This window comes from Felis catus, chromosome D3 (genome assembly GCF_018350175.1).
Source record: "Felis catus isolate Fca126 chromosome D3, F.catus_Fca126_mat1.0, whole genome shotgun sequence".
NCBI lineage: Eukaryota > Metazoa > Chordata > Mammalia > Carnivora > Felidae > Felis > Felis catus.
This window is the reverse complement of record NC_058379.1, coordinates 75,974,829-75,989,645: the sequence shown is the minus strand read 5'-3', so window position 1 is coordinate 75,989,645 and position 14,817 is coordinate 75,974,829. Positions and strand designations below refer to the sequence as shown.

General features: G+C 43.4%; 1 long non-coding RNA gene across 2 annotated transcripts in view; it reads left to right on the top strand.

The window, feature by feature from the left end:
* LOC111557339 overlaps positions 1-14,817 on the top strand; it is a 243,063-nt gene that overhangs the window by 65,668 nt on the left and 162,578 nt on the right. Inside the window, exon 3 of one of the 2 annotated variants that reach the window (XR_006588441.1) lies at positions 13,204-13,821. The exons of the other annotated variant lie outside the window; for it this stretch is intronic. This is a non-coding gene — a long non-coding RNA (uncharacterized LOC111557339). Of the gene's footprint in view, positions 1-13,203; positions 13,822-14,817 lie in introns of those variants that run through there. 2 annotated transcript variants of the gene reach the window in all.

Genomic DNA, 14,817 nt, shown 5'->3' with positions numbered 1-14,817 from the left:
ATGGACATGTATGTTCTATATCAAGTCATGTTTATAGTAATGCTATGTGATAGCATTTTTATTTTTTTCCATAGTTATGGGAAAGAGCGACTCTGAGAGGTTAAATAACTCGGCCAAGTTCACAGCAGCTTTTTTTTTTTAAATGGGATTTTAATATAGGACTGAATGACTGGATGGTTATGCCCCTTTTCACCAAACCTTGTTGCCTCCCATGCTAGAAGCTTAGGGTTTGTGCACTGGGACATGAAAAATTTTACTTTGAAGTGGATATTTCTCATTTAAAAAAGAGCCAGGGATGTGGTACCCATTTTGGCTTTTGTGCCCCTTTCTCCTCACGGTTAGCTTTTTACCAGAACGTTTGAATACAAGGGAAGTGACTTCTCAATGGATGAGACGATCAATAGAAACCTACAAAGAATCTCTTATCTCTTTGTTTCAAAATTCTGTGTTGTTCTGTAGTTGTAGAGTTTTACTTGCAAAAGGGTTTAAGTTCTGTTGGGGGTGGTGTAACATGAAGGAACGTCTGGGTGTCTGTACTTTTGTTTTCAGGAAGGCAGTTTTGAAGTAAGACGATCTGCAGGTGAAGGAGGTTGGCGGAGAGTATCTCTGAGGAGTTGCAAGAGGATCAAGAATGTAATTAGCACCTTCTCCCTAATAGCATCTGGAGTAGAAGGAGCCAGAGCAGGCTTAGAGGCGAGAGCAGGTAACTGATCTTTCACAGGCTATCTCTGATGTCTGCACCAGCTACCCGACACCTGGCTTAATTCCTAGGTAGGAGTTTGCCTATCTTTTTGTTCTTGCTCTGAGTTCAACTTGCTTAGTAGAAAAAAAAAAGCCCTCAACATTATGTATGCTGTTTCCTTGACAAAGAATTATATTTCTTGCATTTTTACTGAAGGAAATTGTCAAGCGAAAGCGAGTAGAAAGCGTATTATAAAACTGCTCTTCACGTCTGTCATCTGTGATTAAAGAAAGTCCCCCTGTTGGGCGTTAGTCACCACAAAGAGGTATCGCTGCTCCCCGGGGGGCAGGTGCTACCTCAAGGGCGGTCAGAGAGTGGAAGATGGAGAGTGTTGCTTCATTTCTTGGAGACCAGACATGACATCCCATAGAGATAGGCATATTCAGGACCTGAAGTAGACCCCAAGGTGGTCACTGAATTCTGCTGTTGGTTTTGGCTCGGCTCTTGGATAATCTTTCCCCATCTGCCAGGGGAATTAGGCTTTTCTGATCCTGCAGCATTGCCTGCTAGCACAGATGTCTCTCCACCTCTCCTCTGCCTTCCCCATTCTCTTTAACAAGTAGGATTGACAACTAAATGGAAACCTTATAACATTAAACTTACTTTTTAATCTCTACAGCAGCATGCTTAACTCTTGAGTTTTATGTTGGCTGGCTGTGTGATTTAGCAATATTAGGTAGGATTTGCAAGACTGTGGAAACTGCATCTATTATAGGTCCTGTGCAAGGCTAGCTGTGCAAAAGTGAGAGTTGCAAACAGCCTCAGACCTTTAGATAGTGGCTGTGAGCACTTATCAAAGGATGCTTTCTTTGTGAGCTCAGTGGAAAGGGATGCTGGTTCCACGTAGGTCTTTATAGTTGATAATCACTATCTTTAGGGCCATCTTTGGGGAAAAAAACTGACAACCATATAAATCTTACATTTTTATAGCACTTCAATCTTTTTTCAAAGTACTCTCACATCTATTATCCCATCTTGACCTCCCAAGGAAACTGTGAGTTGGGCACAGCAAGTATTTCTATCCTGATTTCACAGATAAGACACAAGGAGGTTAAATCACACAGACAGGCAGGAGGAGACTGAAGCTAAACATCCATGTCTGATGTTAAGACTGCTAGTTCCTCTACCCCCCTTTTTTTCCCTCTGCAATCTAGCTTCTACTGATGATATTGCTTTATTTAAAGCAATGTTTCTCACCTCTACCTGTTTATTTCAGTCACCTGAACAACGGAAAATTAATTCCGGGGCCCAGGTTCACCCCAAACCAATTAAATCAGGATTTTGCAGGTAGTTCCCAGGCGTCTGTGTGTCTTAAAGCTCTTCAGGTGATTCTGATGCACAGTTAGGATCAAAAACCATTGTTAGAAGCTGACCAATGGCAACGCTCATGTCAAATTCAGTGGTTTTTTTCTTCACTACTAGCGTGGACCAATTGGACATTAATTTCTTCTTTAAACTCACTCCTTTCTGGTTTTAATGAAATGACACTCCCCTGGTTTCCTCTTCTTCTCTAGTGACACCCTTTTATTTTCTTATTTTCTTCTTCACCTTCTTTGTTTTGTCTTCCCAACTTACATGACTTTGACTTTGCTCTTTTCTCTGCATGGTTACACAGGGTTCAGAGGAATAGTGTGTGGGAGGGTTGTGCAAGGGGTCATTTATTTGCAAGGGCTTGGATGTTAGAACATAAGCCATGTAAGAGCAGAGCCTTTCTTCCAATCACTGCTACCATTCTAGAACCCAGGACCATTCTAGAACCTAGGACAGACACATGCTCACTAGCTTGATGAATGGACCTACTTGACTGAATCTCGGATCTGGGTATGCAGTTCGGACTTGCGTTCAAGTCTTGCCCCTCTAATGCCATCTCTTGGATGTGCCACCATCTTCTTAAACCAAACCGGTTCAAAACTAAGCACATCTTCCTTCCTTCTACAAAATAGCTCTTTAAAATGCTTGCTACCCACATCACTGCTTCCAACAGCCTCATCCTTCCAGTCCTGGATCATCTTTCTCCTTTGGATCATCTTTCTCCTTGACCCAGACCTACATCATGGTCTCCCCATTTGGCTGACACTGCCTTGCCCATGGCCTCTGGTGGAGAAAGAGTGCTAGGCTGTGCCCGGGGCACTGACTGGACCAGGAGTGGGTCCATCCATCCATTGGCCAGTTGCTCATATGGTAACCAGGGAGGAAGGCTCTCAGTTCCCTTGGAATGTGGAGAGACAACATAGAGAACATTAATGGCAGATTTGGAGGAACTATCAGTCTGACTTTGTGATGCAACTTGCTTGGACACTGAATAGCTTTCTAAATTCAGTTCCAAGTTTTGTGAATCCTTTATAGAAATTCAATTTTTCTTAAGGTTGCTGACATGAGACTATTCTGACGACACCCACCCGCAAGCAATTATATCAATGTCAGTACTAGTATTTCTTCCTTTGAAAATAACATACTTTTCAATTTGCCTCAATTTTGCCTCTTTTTTTTGTATTTAGGACCATTTAACTAGGTCTTAACTACCTCCTGCTTGAACCAGGTAATAACTTTCTAGCAGGTTTACTTGTTCATTCTGCCTACACTTCCTACCCCTAGTTAAACCATCTGGGTTTAAAACTTGTATTTGTCCCTTTGAAAAGCTTTTTTTGCAAGATTAGAGAGGAAGAATAGCCCAGGGATTAAATAAAATAATGGGTCGGGGTTGGCCTGCCTGGGCTTGAATCCAGGATCAGTTAGCTAAATTGGTGATCTGGGAAAATCTACTTAATTTCGCCATGCCTCAGTTTCTTTATCTTAAAATAGGAAAGAGTAGTAGCTATGTCAGAGGGCTATTCAAGGGATAAAAATTAGTTAATTATGCAATGCACTTAGCATAGGGCCAGGTATATAGTAATGTCAAGATATGTTGGCTTAATTATTGGCATCTCCTCTGAGAAAGCATCCCAGTTCCCTTTCCATTCCCTACTATCCCCCACTCTCCACAAAAGAATTAGAATTAGGCTCTTTCTGGTTTCATCAATTACATAGTTTCCTATTATTTTGAAATTTAGGGTGAAACCATCTTTTCACATACCAAATTTCACAATGATGATTACATTGAAATTTGGGTAACTTTGTACCTTCTACCTACTACCTCAGAACAGAGTGAGACTCCTGACTGGATACCTATAACTGACTCTGTTGGCAAACTCTCCAACACTTATCTTTTGCTCTTGAGCAGAAACGGTAATTATGTTTTCTTGCCACATTCTGCTTTAAGGGGAGCATGGGCTCCGTCTGGCCAATGAGACATGAAGGGAAGTGTCTGGGAGGGTTTTTGAGGAAGATTATTACCTCAATTTTAAAATGATGCCTGGGGCGCCTGGGTGGCGCAGTCGGTTAAGCGTCCGACTTCAGCCAGGTCACCATCTCGCGGTCCGGGAGTTCGAGCCCCACGTCGGGCTCTGGGCTGATGGCTCGGAGCCTGGAGCCTGTTTCCGATTCTGTGTCTCCCTCTCTCTCTCCCCCTCCCCCATTCATGCTCTGTCTCTTTCTGTCCCCAAAATAAATAAACGTTGAAAAAAAAAATTAAAATGATGCCTAAGGAAGAGTAGTTGCTCTCCTTCCCTGAATATTGTTGTGAGGTTTAGAATGGTGGCAGCCATCTTGGGACCATGAGGGGAGACGGCTAAGGACAAAGCTAATACTGTAGATGATAAGGTAGAAGGGCAGAAGGTACTGGGTCCTTGAGGATTTCACAAGGAATTGATCTAACTGATACAGCATCCCTTTACCATGACCGCTAGCTATGAAAGAAAATAAATCTTCCTTAATGTTTAAACCAGTTGAGTTTGGATTTAATTTGGCCAAAGGCATCCTAACTGACATAGTGCCCATACCACATTGTTTAAATTCTGATTATTAAAATAAAATCTGGCCCCTGGTCTAATGACTCTGGACCTCTTGAAGAGAGACTTTTTTCTGATAGCGCTAGATGAGGGCAATTTTTCGGGACCGAATGAGAGGAGATGAAGGAAAGGTGGGAGGAGAGAAAGAAGACAATGTGGAAGAGGGTATAAAAGAGTGAGGTGGCTTTGCATGGCTCCCTACCCCCTCTCAGTCTATGTGAAGGACAGTTTTCCAGCCTTATAAGGTCTCCAGGGATATAGTCCCCAACACCTTCCCTGCATGGGGACCCTCCTCTTCCTTTTCTTTCCTGCAGCTCTTGTCAGTTACTTGCTAAAACAACATAAGGAGTCAGTTTGTTTATTTCTCTTTTACTATCGCTTAAGGAACTTCTCTCTGTTTCTAATATATTCCTCCCAAACATCTCTGAGTTCACCAGAATACTATGCTTTGTTCACTAAATATTTAACAAGAACATACTGCGTGCCCAAGCAGTGTTGCCTGCTCTGGGGATCTAGACGTGAATGAGATAGAGAAGGTCCCACTCTCATGATACTGTGGAAGTGACAGATGATAAGTGAACAAAATTATTTCATATGGTGCTGGCTGCTATGTATAAACTGTAAAAGGAAGTGTGAGAGAGGATGTGACTTTTGAGCTGAGGCCTCGAAGAGAACAAGGAGCCAACCAGATGGTGCAGGAAGAGGGGCCGCAAGTCGGTGGCCCAAAAGTTGGACTTCACCTGGCATGTGTGAGGTACAGAAAGATTAGTGTGGGAGTATGGTGAGAGGGAGGCTGGCTCCAGATCCCATAGGCCCTTGGAGCATGTGGGGTTGGACTTTATCCTGGTTGCAGTGGGAAGTCCTTGGAAGGTCTTAAGCAGTGGAGCAGTAGGGTTAGATTTACAGTTTGGGAAATCACTCCTGATGCCATGTGAAGAATGGCTGCTGGGATGAGGGCAAGGGTTGAAGTCGGGAAGACAGCTAGGAGCCCCCCACAGTGGTTCAGATAAGAAGAGAATGGTCGACAAGATGAATAGGATTTCTGTCCTCACAGAGCTCACTGACCTGTTAGGGATATAGATGAATAAACTGGAGATTCTGATAGAATATGTGCTACAATAGGAAATCTGACAACTTGCATCCTGTAGTTTCCCTATGATGCCTCCTGGTGCGGTGGGGACCTTGTTTGTAGGGGACCAGGGTGGGCAAGTGTCCCAGGGACTCAGCAACTGAAACACAGCTTTCTCCATCTAGTTAGGAGGGAAAGACTCATCAAGCATGTTTGTACACGCACATTTTGTGCTTTTGGATGTACATGTGCCTTGACTTTTTAAGTGAGATTTTTAGGTCCTTTGCAGTGAAGTGGTACTTTTTTTTTCTTTTTGTAACCTAAGTGAAACCTGGTATGCATTAACTGTCCAATAAGTATGATTCAAGTGTTTGTCAATTATTTCTGCATTCAGTTAGGAGATGAAATTAGAGTCTGGAAACAAAAAAGAGTCTAGTACTTACTAGCAAAGAGAACTCAGGAAAGATCTCTGGAGGAAATAGTAGACACCACCAAAATGGACATAAGAAAAAGTTTAATAAGGGTGTAGGCAGGGCTTACAGGGGCCAGTAAGGGATGATGAAGCATCATGGGACTAATGACAGTGAGGTGCTCTTACTCCCCCCCCCCCCAGAAGGGCAAGAAAATAAGAACTTGGACAGGGTAAGTGATGAGGGGGACAGCCTATATGAGCTGTCCCTATATGCAGCCAGCCTGTGGCAACTAGATGCATGACCTCACACTTCTTCCAGTCTCTGATCTCCACCTGGGGTCTATTTTATTTTATTTTATTTTATTTTTTTATTTTATTTTATTTTTATTTTAGAGAGACCATGAGTGGGGGAGAGGGGCGGAGGGAGAGAGAGAGATAATCTTAAGCAGGCTCGATGCTCAGCACGGAACTTGACGCAGGACTTGATCCTCTGACCTTGGGATCATGACCTTGGCCAAAATCAAGAGTCTGATGCTCAACCGACTTAGCCACCCAGGTGTCCCTGCAGGTGGGGTCTTGGGTTAGCTGAACCTAACACTGGAAGGCAAGGAAGCTCATTGATGCAGCTCAGATCTAGGTCCATGTCCCAGGACATGGAGCAGAGTGGAGTGGAGTGGAGTGTGACTCTGGAGGTGCAAACAGAAGACAGCTGATAAGAGTGTCTTGCTCCTTCCCATCTCTCTTCTTTCTGGAGCATGCACTTCAGAATGGCAGGGATTGTGTTGCATTGGAATCGGAGTAAAGCTATCTTCATCATCATCATCACCATCATCATCATCATCATCATCACCATCATCATCATCACCACTTCTATTTACACAAAAGGAACCTGAATAGTTCAAGGTAACATAGTTCATGTGGCAGAGCCAAGATTTCACCCCAAGCCTTAGGACTCCTGGCTCAGTACTTCCCACCTTCGTACCCAGTGTCTCCCCAGCCACCTGCTCCTGTCTGCACACGGATGAGTCATCTCCATCTTTGTCAGTTAACCCACTCTCATGCTGGCAGCTCACCGTAGAGGGTCACAGCACAGAACCCCCGGAGCCTGCAACCCCGTAGCTGTTTTTAATCTCTTACTTGTACCATGTGCTACATCACAGGTCCTGGTGAAATTCCAAAGCCGGGACTCTAATTACCAGCAAGGGGCTACCTGATCTGAATGGTCTCTCCTCTCAGTGGGACGCAGTGTTCTCTTGCTGTGCCTGCTGCCAGGGGGATGCCTTCCAGGGCTGACTCCTCTGCAGGCTTGCGCAGGGAGACGTCTGTGGCAGGGATGGCTCTGTTGATTTTGAGATAACGCAGCTGTTCTCCAAGGCTTCATCCCAAGAAGTATCCAATGGAGACGGCTTGGGGCTTCAGTCAACTTTGTACGTTAGAAGTAGTGGCAATTCTTGAAGATGGAGAGAATTTGGGAAGAGGGGCCTTATAATAAAAAATTAAGAACTAATATTTACCATGTGTTTATTATTATGCCAGGCACTATTCGAAGCGCTTTAGGTGTTCTTAAAGACCACTTAAGAGTTCTTGCAACTTTATGTTGGAGGTGCAATCATTATCCTGACAGTTCCTCTGTATTTCCTGGGTCTTTTCATGCTTCTGCTCCACTCACATGGATACCTGTCACACCTCCTCCCCCAGCTTCGCCAGCTGCATGTCCTTACTACCTGGTGACTCTGTGTCAACGTGATACCATCCACCCTCCCTCCTGTTACCATGGATGAAGTACTTGCGCACTAGACCCTGTCTGCCCTTGCCTCCCCAAGGGCATTCTTTTCTCCTGCATCATCGAATCGTTGCTGTCTGCTATTTCACTCCCAGCTGCCTACCAACACACTTTAATCTCTCCCACCCCTGGAAAAAAATCCTTCTCTTGACTCTACACACTCCTCCGGCTACCTCCCCAGGTTTCTGTTCCCTTTTATAGCAAAACCTCCTCAAAAGAGTTGTCCGTTCTTTTTTTTAAACTTTACCGGAGAACAATTGACAAATGTAATTGTATAATTTAAAGTGTAAAATGTGATGATTTGATGTACATATGCATTGTAGAATGATTACCAAGATCAAGATAATTAACACATCCGTCACCGCACATAGTTAACGTAGTTAATACCCCCAATTATTTTTGGGGTGAGAATGCTTCGGATCACCTCTCAGCAACTTTTAAGTGTACAATACAATGCAGTTAACAATATGGTATCGTATATTTGAAAAAGTTGCCTATTCTTCATGTCTCCAATTCTCCCCAGAACCCACTGTAACCAGGCTTTTGCTTATACCTTTCCAGAGAACCCAGTTTTTTCCTAGATTCTCCTCAGCTCCCTAAACCATCAACCATGAAGGGTCCCAGGACCCACAACTCAGACTACTATTTTTTAGCTATGCTCATTCCGTAGATGAACTCAACTAGTCTCCTGGATTTACATATGCTGAAAATTTCTGAAATATTTTTAGTATTTCATGTATGTATGTAGGTATGTATGTATGTATTTATGAGGTATAGTTGGCATATAATATTATATTAGCTTCAGGTGTACAGCATAATTATTTGATATTTATATACGTTGAGAAGTGATTCCTACAATAAGTCTAGTTACTATCTGTCACCATACATAATTACAGAATTCTTTTTTCCTGGTGATGAGAACTTTTAAGATTTACTCTCTTGGCCTTTCAAATATGCACGATGCTGTGCCTTACAGCCCCATGACTTATTGATCTCATAACTGGAAATCTGTGCCTACTGACCTCCTTCACCCCCTACACCTACCCCCAGACTCCCTCTCCTCGATTCTTTATCAGTTTTATTTTGTTTGTTTTGTTTATTCGATTCCACATATAAATGAAATCGTGCACTATTTGTTGTTCTCTGACTTACTCCATTTAGCGTGAAAGTTTGCAAATTTATATTTCCAGCTTGCATTTCCTCCAATAATCTTGGCTTATTTTTTTTCTCCATAACACTCATTACCTTATAACGTATATTTTGCTTATTTATTTGTTTGTTTTACCACAGACAAATGGTAAACTCTATGTGGTAAGGCATTTTTAAAAAACATTGTATTATGGAACATTTCAAATATACAATAAATCCCTTATATTCATCATGCAGTTATAATAATCATCAACTCCTGGGGAATCTTGTGTCATTCATACCCCCCCCCCCACACACACCACTGGATTAATTTAAGGCAAATGATAGCCACCATACCATTTAACCTGCAAATGTTTCAATACGTGTCTCTAAAAGACAAGAACACTTAAAGTACAACCATAGCAATTGCTTAATGTCATCAAATATCCAGTCAGTGTTCCAATTTCTTCAGTAGTCTCACAAATGATTTTTTTATTGTGATAAAATATATCACATAAAACGGACTATTTTACTAATTTTTAAGTGCACACACCAGTGGCATTCAGCTCATGGTTGTACAAGCATCTCTGCTATCCATCTCAGAGATTTTTTTCATCATCCCAAACTGAAACTGTACCCGTTATGTACAGTACTCAGTAGTGAGTATGTATGTACTCAGTAGTGAGTTTATATCGGTACTCTTAAGATCCATCAATTGCATTTGATTGATACTGTGTTTATGTTCCTAGATTCCCCTCCCTCTTTTCTGCCTTTGAAATTATTGTGGAAGAAACTGGGTGGTTTGTCTTGGATCTTGCTGATTGCATACCCATGGTAGTATTTAACACGTTCCTCTGTCCCCTGTATTTCCTACAGACTGGTAGATCTGGAAGCTTCTTGAGATTCATGTTGGTTTTGCTGTTTGCCAGGAGTTCTTCAGAGGTGATACTGTGTCAGGAGTCACGTAATATCTAGTTGTCTCTTTTTGTGGTATGAGAAGTCATTGATGATCATACCCAGATCCATTAATTCGTTAGTTGGTTACAAGATGGTGCTATTCTATCATTTCTTCTCCATTTATTATCCAAAATATAGAATTCATTCCTAGAGCATGAAATATCCTCTCTTAAACTATTGAATTACCTTGAGATACAGCTCATTCAGGAAGGGCGACTTAAATGCTTTATTTTATTGTATTCTTTTCAGCTTTCAGGATAATGTACCCAACATCCTCAAAATGTGATTGTTTGAAAAATATCAGTATGAACTCTTGGATTTTTACAAATGGGATACATTTCAATGACCTCTGATTATCTTTTTTGATGCTCTTCCTCCACCAATAGGAGTGTCTTCAAGTTGGCTCCTGAGATCTTTTGAAATGACTTTGGATAGCCGCCTTGTTTTCTTGGGTAAAGAGATGTTCCGGGCTCATTGTGTAACACATTCTCCTCTAGACCTGGGCTTTCTGTCTATTTTGTTCATTGCTGTATCTCAGCTTTGTGGTATATGCCAGAACAGAGTCTGGTGCATAGTAGGTGCAAAATGAATACTTGCTAAATGAATGCATACGTGCTCTTTTTTAAATGAGACTGAGAGGGGCGCCTGGGTGCCTCAGGCGGTAAAGTGTCCGACTTTGGCTCAGGTCATGATCTCATGGCTTGGGAGTCTGAGCCCCATGTTGGGCTCTGTGGCTGACAGCTGAGAGCCTGGACCTGCTTCCGATTCTGTGTCCCTCTCTCGCTCTGCCCCTCCCCCGCTTGTGCTCTGTCTCTGTCTCTCTCAAGAACAAATACAACATTAAAAAAATAAAAAAAAAGAGACTGAGATAGCAGGGGCTGGCTAACAAGCCTGCAGGTGGCACACGGGAGAGCAGGATTCGAACCAAGAGAGTCTGCTTTTCCATTTCGTGCTCTTAACGGAAACACTTGTGGGCCTTAAGATGGGCCAGGATGAAAATACAAATTGGTCAGAAAGGTGGGACACACAGTCACGAATGGTCAATCCAGAGGGCTCCCTGAAGAGAGTAGAGGCCACTGGGAGCTTTTCCATCCCCGTGGGCACTCTCCAGTGCTGTTCTCTGGAGGGAGCCCATATTTACCATACTTCTATAGTAGATGCTGAGGGGTGTTGTTTTATTTACACTCTGTAACAACGCTGAGAACTGTGGTATCTGAATGTAACAGGTGAAGTAGCTGTCGCCCAGGGAAGTGGAGTGGCTTGCTGTGGGTCGCACAGCTAGCTGGTAGAAGGGCTAACACTGGAGTCCAGGCCTGCCTGGTTCAAAGAGAAGGCACGTTCTTCCTGTGGTTTCCCGCGTCCAATAGAGGTTGGGACAGGATATTCATTAGGGCAGCCCCATCTGGCATATTTGATTACCTTGAGTTTGGAGACATCTGATTACCTATAGTTTGCGGGGAGTCCTATCCCCCGTGGCAATATCCTGCCGAATCCTTCAGAGCCCAGCTCACAGCACATATCTTTCAACTCTCCTGTCATTTTCCTATGGTCCGTTATTTCTCTTACTTACCCAGCTGCCCTGGGTCTGAGTGATGTGTGCATCCCCAGTGGCAGAGATGGGTGCTCCAGAGAGCAAGTTCCATGCCCAACTCATCCTTGTGTTTCCCTGTATGCTTCTCAGTACCCAACACAGTGCCAGGCACACAGTGGCCCCTTAGGCACTTTGAATTGTTGCAGAATGTGTAAGACTGATCCTTCGAGTTTGAGGATCCTTCTTCCCACCCTCAGACATATTCATCCACATGACAAAGAAATTCATGTTCTCTAGCAAGTTGGCACATCTGAGACGAATGGCTGAGCAGAGACATGACACCTCCAGAAAAGTTTAAGGAACAAAAGAGTAACAGACAGGGAGGATGCTTACAGCCATGTCCTTCCAAGAGGGTTGTACCTGATGATTGCTTGGATGGAGTAGAGGGAGAAACATTAGATTTATGTGCGTAATCTAATTTTCGACTCATTCTTCAAAAATGCCTATTTCTGTGTATGCTTTATAATTGTCCTAATATACAAGTACAGTTGCATATAATTTATAAATTATAAATGTACATTTATTTATAATAAATAAATACATTTATTATAAATGTAAATTTATAGTTTTAAATGTACGTATATTGGGAACGCACCTAGAATTTGTTACTTATAGAAATGAGTGGTCAAAAAAAACTTTGGAGACCATCAATTTCTAGAAATTCCTGGCTGGTACCACCAGTGGTTTCTCATGGAAAATTCCAGGCTGCCAGTCCTGGAGTAGCGGGGAAAGGAAACAATTACTCTAAGGCACCAGTGATTTGAGCAAGTGTTTTTGCAAATTGTGCCAATAGTTGGTGTATCCCCAAGGGCCTGAAGAGCTGGGTTTGCTCCTCCCTAGCGGGGGAGGCTGCTCTTGGTTGGGTGAGACATTAGGCGTGTAGTCGCAACTCTCCCCACCCGAGCCACACACCTTGGTGCCCCTGTAGAGACAACCCCCATCGTTGGGGCTGACTGCCTACATTTCAGTTTTTAATTTATTCTTGGGTTGATCTGCTCAACCTTCTCCCCTACCCCACCCCACTTTTCTTCTTTTCAGCTGCCCTAGGAATTGTCTTTGGCTAGACTTACCTAGATACAGATGTGGGCGACAGGGGTTTGGCCAGGGGGGGCCTGATCTGACACAGTCCCCCAGGACACTGAATTTTGGCATGTAGTGTCAGAATGGCCACCCTTTCTTCCTGGTGCTTAGAAGTAGGGTGCTGTGGGTCCAAGGACTGTAACACGGCGTCCTCCTCTAAAACAAAGAGGGGTCTCTGGGTTGAAGGAACTGCCAAGGCTGCAGACCCTCAGGGTCAAGTATGAATCCAGCAGTGACAAGTGGAGGGGCCCTCAAACTGAGAACTAGAAGCAGGTGTCGAATAGGCACTGAGGGGGGCGGTGGAAGGAGGAGTCCTGAGAGATCCCCTGCTTCTCTAACCAGCTAGCGTACCCTCCGTGGGGGTGTCCCATGTGCTGGGGGACACAGCCATAAGATGAATGTGATGTATTTTCTTGCTGTATCAGTTTTACTTGAAGAATGGGGGAACGGTTTTTACAGTAAAATACATATAGAAAGACTATGGAATAAAAAGCAAATGCATTTTTAAAGTGAAAACAGACTTTTGCTATAGATCCCTTTATGCCTCTTCCCAGGTTTCAGAGGATTTGCCTTGCCTGTCGTCTGCTTGTGGGAAGCGCGAGAGCAAAATATTCGTCAGTGGGTCTGTTGGGTGTGAAGGGCCAGAGGTGGAGGAGACAGGACACCCTTGGCCCCAGGGAGTGAGCACAAAAGAAGTTGACCCGGCCTGCTGCACAGCACCCTGGTCAGTCTTCACTGGGGAAATCCGATCCCACCCAGGGGGGGAATCACCTCTCTCTGCAAGAAGCTCTCGCTTCTCAGTGTCACTTGCCCAGGGAGCTGGAATTAGAGAGAAATTTCCACTGTGTTAGAGCCAGGGCCTTTGCTGGGGGGAAGGGAGAGTTCTTTTTGGATTGGGTCAGGCCTGCTCGTTGGGAGTTTGAGTAGAAGGGCGTCTGCCTGTCTGGCGAAGAATCACTGGATGTTAGAGCAGGGAGGACCTGATAAATCCTCTGCCTAACTCTCGTGTGACTTAGGAGAATCTGGGAGCCCGGGGAAGCGACTGGCTGCTTAGTGGCAGAGGTTGATTCAAAATGACATCTTTCTGGGGGGTGCCTGGGCAGTTAAGTTGGTTAAGCGTGGGACTTCAGCTCAGGTCATGACCTCGTGGTTCACAAGTTCCAGCCTCGCGTTGGGCTCTGTGCCGACAGCTCAGAGCCTGGAGCCTGCTTCGGATTCTGTGTCTTCTCTCTCTGCCCCTCCCCTGCTCACGCTTTGTCTCTCTCTGTCTCTCTCGCTCTCAAAAATAAACATTAAAAATAACATCTTTTTTTTGAATTAAATAAATTTTAACTTGTATTATAAGAACACTTAATATGAGATCTACCCTCATAACAAAGTTTTAAGTGTATAAAAGCAATATTGTTATCTACAGCACAATTGTGTACAGTTAGATCTCTAGATCTTACTCATTTGCATAGCTGAAACTGTATACTCATTGACTAGTAACTCCCTATTTCTCCCTCCACCATTCTATTCTTTGTTCCTATGGGTTTGACTAATTCCACTCGTACAGGTGGAATCATGTAATATTTGTTCCTTTGTGACTGGTTTATTTCACTTAGCATAATGTCCTCAAAGTTCACCCATGTTGTCGCATATTGTAGGATTTCTTTCTTTCAAAAGGCTGGATAATATTCCGTTGTATGTATACACCACATTATCTTCATGTTTTCATCTGCTGATGGGCGTTTGGGTTGTTTCCACATCTTGGCCTTTGGGAATATGCTTCCATGAACATGAGAGCACAGATCTATCTCCTTGTGATCCTGATTCCAATTCTTCTGGACGTACACCTAGAAGCAGGATTGCTGGATCATCTGGAAATTCTACTTTTAATTTTTTGAGGAACCTCCATACTGCTTTTCATAGCTACACCATTTTTCACTCCCACCAACAGTGTGCAAGGGCTCTACTTTCTCCACATCCTCAATAACACTTATCTTTTTTTTTTTTTAAATAATCACATCCAGAAAGACGTGAGATGATATCTCAGTGTGGTTTTGATTTGCGTTTCTGTTACAGTTTGTGACGCTGGACATCTTTTCGTGTATCTGTTGGCCATTTGTATGTTTTCCTTGGAAAAAATGTCCATTCAAGTCCTTAGCCATTTTTTTACTTGAGTTATT